The sequence below is a fragment of the Babylonia areolata genome, chromosome 33 (assembly GCF_041734735.1).
Source record: "Babylonia areolata isolate BAREFJ2019XMU chromosome 33, ASM4173473v1, whole genome shotgun sequence".
NCBI classification, from domain to species: domain Eukaryota; kingdom Metazoa; phylum Mollusca; class Gastropoda; order Neogastropoda; family Buccinidae; genus Babylonia; species Babylonia areolata.
The window spans coordinates 11,100,822-11,106,953 of NC_134908.1; positions in this window are offsets into that span (position 1 = coordinate 11,100,822).

The window sequence follows — 6,132 nt, forward strand, 5'->3', positions numbered from 1 at the left end:
TGGAGGTCTGGGTGGCCAGGCTTACAAACGTCTTCGCTTGCACAAAATAAAGTCAGTACGACTGACGCAAGAAGCGAGTGGTTAAAGCGTTGAACTTTCACTCTGAGGGCCATGGGTTCTCATCCTGGTTGGGGCGCCCGGTGGGGATTTTCCCCATCTCCCAGGTCAACCATTGTGCAAACCTGTTTATATCTGAATTCTCTTCGTGTGTATACGCATGCAGAAGATGAATACGCAGGTTAAAGACCCCGTAATTCATGTCAGCGTAACGCACGCGCGCGCGCGCGCACACACACACACACACATACTAACACTAACACCTAACACACGCATACACACAACACACACACACACACACACACACACACACAACCACAAACATGTACATACACTCTCACCCCCTCCACAAATAACTTCTTTCCACCCCCCCTACACTTCCTTCCCCCCTCCCCTCCACCCACACATATACACAGAACAATTTCTCCCCCCTGCCACCCCCACAACCCCCTCCACCTCCGCTTTCCCCCAACACCCTCCATTACATCCCATCCCCAACAACAAACCTCCCCCCTCTTCCACCCCCCCCCTCCCACCCTGGACCGGTCAGTTCAATCCAATTTGCCAACAAACACCCCCTCCCTGCACCTTGTATCAGGGAAAAGTTCAGTGGCGGAGGTCATCATCTTTTGACAACCATCGATCAACCATAGGAGAAGACAGACCGGTGTCACGTCACGTCACCGTTGTGAACTAACCGCCCCTCACTGATATTTGAGGTCCCAGGGGTAATTAAAAACCAAAACCAAAAAACAACCACAAACAAACAAAAACAGCGGTAGAAACAACTTGAACAAACACACAGACACGCTCGCGCACGCAAACACGCACGCACACGCGCACACACACACACATACAAACCACACACACACACACACACACACACACACACACACACACACACACACGACACACGCACACACACACACACACACACACACACACACACACACACACACGAACACACACACACACACACAACCACACACTCACACACACACACACACACACACACACACACCACACACACACACACACACACACACACACACACACACACACATACACACAACACAACACACACACACACACACACAGAACCACACACTCACACACACACACACACAGAACCACACACTCACACACATATACACACAACACACACACACACACACACACACACACACACAACCACACACTCACACACACACACACACACACACACACACACACACACACACACACACACACACACACACACACACACACACAAAATCAACACGTGTGCAAGACTAAAAGGGTACATTTCTTCTTCTGCTTCTTGGAATTGAAGTGAGTAGACAGCGACCAAATCAAATCAGATCAAATTATGATGCTTAGAGCTTCGATGACCACTAGGGCCATCTCAAGGCTATCGCCATGTTAGCATCTACTTCAAGTCAAGGGGACATTTTATTATTTTTTTTAAGTACCAGTCACTGCTACGGACGAAGCCAACACAAAAATGGAAATCATGTCATTGTAATGTGAACGGAAATATTGATCTGTTTTCAAAATGGCTTGAAATACTAAAATAAGAATGAACTAACTGAGAGAAGCCCCCCCCCCCCCCCCCCAGATCTTTATAGATGTATGAGGTGGAACGATGTTTTTCATAACTCTATGACAAATCATACATATGCTGAATTATTATGTTTTGTCTATTCACTTCTTTTTACTTCTATGAATATTTGTGTTCAGAAAGTATTGTTTTTTTTCAGTATCTTCTTCTCCTGCGTTCGTGGGCTGCAACTCCCAGGTCCACTTCGTGTATGACCGTTTTTACCCTGCTATGTAAGCAGCCATACTCCGTTTTCGGGGTATGATACAGTGTGATTCCACAACACATGGAGGAGAGAGATAAAAACGAAAATAGAAAAAAAATCACCACAAACTGGAGACAGAATACACTTACGATGATTTCCAACACAACACAATACACCGTACCATGAAAAAGCATCAGTCTAACCCCCCCCCCCCACACACACACACAAACACACACACACACACACACACACCGTATAACAAAATCTCCCGGGTGGGACTGTCTGAGTGGGGAGGGCGTGGAATCAAAGCAATGCGCTGCAGTTGTACTTCTGGACATTCGGACACTTTTTCCGATCACGTCCCAAGTAATTGGAGAGGGCCGGGCAAGCATTAGGACCGAAGGAGAAAAGAATTTGAAAGCTTAGTTCCAGAGAGAGAGTTTGAGGGAGAAGGAAGACGAGAGAAAGAGACAGAGAGAGAGAGAGAGAGAGAGAGAGAGAGAGAGAGACAGAGACAGAGACAGAGAGAGAGAGGGAGGAAGAGAGAGAGAGAGAGACAGAGACAGAGACAGAGAGAAAATAGGGGGAGGGGCAGTGGAAAGGAGGGAGAAGGGGGGGTATAGGGTGGGGTGGGGAATATCGAGAGGATGAACGGGGTGGCAGGAAGAGAGGGAAATAGGTAGAGGGAAGGAAGGAGGTTGATAGATGAGAGGACAGAGAGAGAGAGAGAAGGAGAAAGACAGACAGTGTGTGTGTGTGTGTGTGTGTGTGTGTGTGTGTGTGTGTGTGTGTGTGTGTGTGTGTGTGTGTGTGTGTGTTAGAATCCTTCAAGAGGTGCAACACCATGCTTAAAAGGACACCCCCCTTGTATCACTATGTGGACAATAAAAGATTGTCACGTTCCCGTTCACTGGGTCACAAGTCCAACGGATTCCCAATTCCGCCACAGCGTCTCCCAACAAATAATGAACTTTACCAACACATCACACACTGTCTGTCGCCGGGGAGACGGTAAGGGTCATCTTGTGGGATATGCAAAGCATGGCACAGCAGATCAGTTCTAACACAGGTGTACAGAGAGCTACATCAACATTCCAAACAAACACAACGACGACGACAAAAACTACAGTATCAATAACGACAATACACACATGCTCTCTCTCTCTCTCTCTCTCTCTCTCTCTCTCTCTATATATATATATATATATATATATATATATATATATATATATCTCACACACACATACACATGAAGGCATTTTCTCTTGTCCACCCCCCCTCCACACACACACACACACACACACACACACACACACACACACACACACACACACACACACAAACAACAACAGCAACAACAACAACCATACACTCCCCTCGCCACCCCCCCCCACCTTCCCTCACTCCCCCACCACTGACCACCACATCCACCACCACCACCAGCACACAAAACACACTTCAAACCCCCTGCCTTTCCCCCCCAGCCACAGAAGTCAGGCCGCTGTGTGTTTTTGTAGCGTCGTAAAAAAACAACCACCTTCCTTCATCCGCGGTCACAGTGTCCTGCGTGTGAAGTGGACACCACAAGACGTCTGCTGTGGGTTGTCAACTAATCTGCCTCATACATCTATGTATGTATGTATGTATGTATGTATGTATGTAGTGCCCCAATCACTCATCAATTTTTTTTTCTTATTATCATCTTCCGCCTTTAGCAATAACTCATGTTGGACGGACGTTGTTTTTCGAGGTTGAAAGGACAACCTTTTTTCTTCCTCAATATTTTTTTGGAGGTCAGAGGAAGTCGATATAATTATCCAGATAGTTTTTGGTGTTGTGGGTCTTCTTTTTCCACACCATGTGTGTGTGTGTGTGTGTGTGTGTGTGTGTGTGTGTGTGTGTGTGTGTGTGTGTGTGTGTGTGTGTGTGTGTGTGTGTGTGTGTGTGTGTGTGTGTGTGTGGTGGGGAAAGATACAGAGCACTGGAAAAAATAAGACATTAAAAGGGGAGACATAGGCACAATATAAAAGGAAACGCTAACATCAAACAACTGTAACAACTATAACAAATGTCCAGTTGGACTATGCAGCAAACCTTCTGCAATAGCAGATAACATTTTGAAATTGTCAAAAATACATTCAAAATAATTTTCCGAGAAGTTTGGTAAAAACGATTTCAGACTTTGACATTCAAAGAGTATGTGTTTGCTTGAAATAGATTCTCAACATATGCATTTAACACCTCCGTTGAACTTTGTTATAAAAGCGTTCAGCTTTATCCTGTTCGACAATGCCTGAATTTGCCTTAATCTGAATAAATTACTGAATGTATTTGATTGATTGATAGATTCCGGTTGTTGAATATTATTTATACTTTTATTTAAAACTTTGCCATTTTGCTGGTATACTTCCCTGACTTTGCTCCATGATGCTTTTTCTAGTAAGCGGTACCCCTCTTGTACAGACAAAGGCACATAAAGGTATGTGGTTCCCTGTTGGTGTTTTGCACCTTTTCTTGCAGCCCTGTCAGCCCATTCATTATATAGGAGACCAAGGTGAGAAGGAACCCAACAAAAAGTTATATGCGTTCCTCTCAAATTCAAGTGTGTGTGTGTGTGTGTGTGTGTGTGTGTGTGTGTGTGTGTGTGTGTGTGTGTGTGTGTGTGCGTGCGTGCATGCGTGTGTGCGTGTGCGTGTGCGTGCGTGCGTGTGTGTGTGTGTGTGTGCGTGCGCGCGCGCGCGCGCGCGTGTGTGTGTGTGTGTGTGTGCGCGATTTAATCAAATGGGAAATAGGACAAATATAAAAAAAAGAAGAAGATAAAGTTTGTGTGTGTTTACGTAACCAGAAAAAAATTCAGCATAAAAAGCGATGTATGTTCATGTATCACGTTATCAGCTCACATGAACAAGTCAGCATCTCAGTGAATTAGACTTCATAGAACTTGAAACTGAAGGTCTTTGAACTGACGTGTCCGACCGCCTCAGCAAACACAGCACTAACAAGAAAAGATTGAAAATAAAACCAAAAGGGAAGAAAGAAGAAACAAATCTATCTCCACAACTACTGCCAGAGTATCGGTATCAGCAGCAGAAGGACAAGAAGAAGTGGAGTGATGGCCCACAGGTAACACGTCTGCCAAGGAAGCGAGAGAATCTGAGCGCGCTGGTTCAAGTCACGGCTCAGCCGCCGACATTTTCTCCTTTTCTCCCCCTCCGCCAGACCTTGAGTGGTGGTCTGGACGCTAGTCATTCGGATGAGACGATAAACCGAGATCCCGTGAGCAGCATGCAATTAACGCACGTAAAAGAACCCACGGCAACAAAAGGGTTGCTCCTGGCAAAATTCTGTAGAAACTTCCACTTCGATAGGAAAAACAAATAAAACTGCACGCAGGAAAAAACAAACAAAACGAACAAACAAAAACAAAAACAAAAAACAAACAAAAAAAAGGGTGGCGCTGTAGTGCCGCGACGCGCTCTCACTGGGGAGAGCAGCCTGAATTTCTCGCAGAGAAATCTGTTGTGATAAAAAGAAATACAAATACAAACAAGAAGAAGAAGTGGAGGAGTGGAAGGAGGAGGGGGAGGAGGTGAAGACGTCTCCAGCAGGGCCTGGTCATTTTATCCTCCCCTTAAATCTTGACCACCTCCCCTCTTCCAATCTTTATGCCCCATCCCTTTTTTGGCCCACAGCCATACCGTCAGGACTTGATAATCCCGGGCAAAAAGACAATAAAATGGCTGTGGGGCAGCCGCCCGTGGTTTTTGCAGTTTGTTTTACTTTCTCTGCCTCTGGGCGTTCCCTTTATCTTATATAATTTTGCTTTAAAAGACTCTTTGTGGGAGGCGTGGGAGAGAGGGGGGGGGATTTTACTTTTTGTTGGACAATGGACAGAGGAAGTGGGGGGGGGGGGGGAGGTTGATGGAGAGGGGGGGGGGGGAAGGGGACAGGTGGGGTAAGGAGTAGGAGGTAGGGCTGGGTGGTGATGGGGGTGGGGTGGTGGGGGGATGAAAAGGAAGTTTTTGTTGTTTTTTTGGTTTCGCTTCGGGGCGATTTGCTTGACCGGTAAAACACGTCGTCTTTGAAGTTTTCTTGTGTCCTCTGTGTGTGTGTGTGTGTGTGTGCGCCCGCGCGTGTGTGTATGTGTGTGTGTTTTCGTTCACTGATTATTCATCCCCCTCCTCCCGCCCCGACCTTCACCCCAGCAGTCTTTGCCTCCCCCCTCATTCCATCTCCACCCCCCACCCCCAACACGTCTTGTCACGTGTCA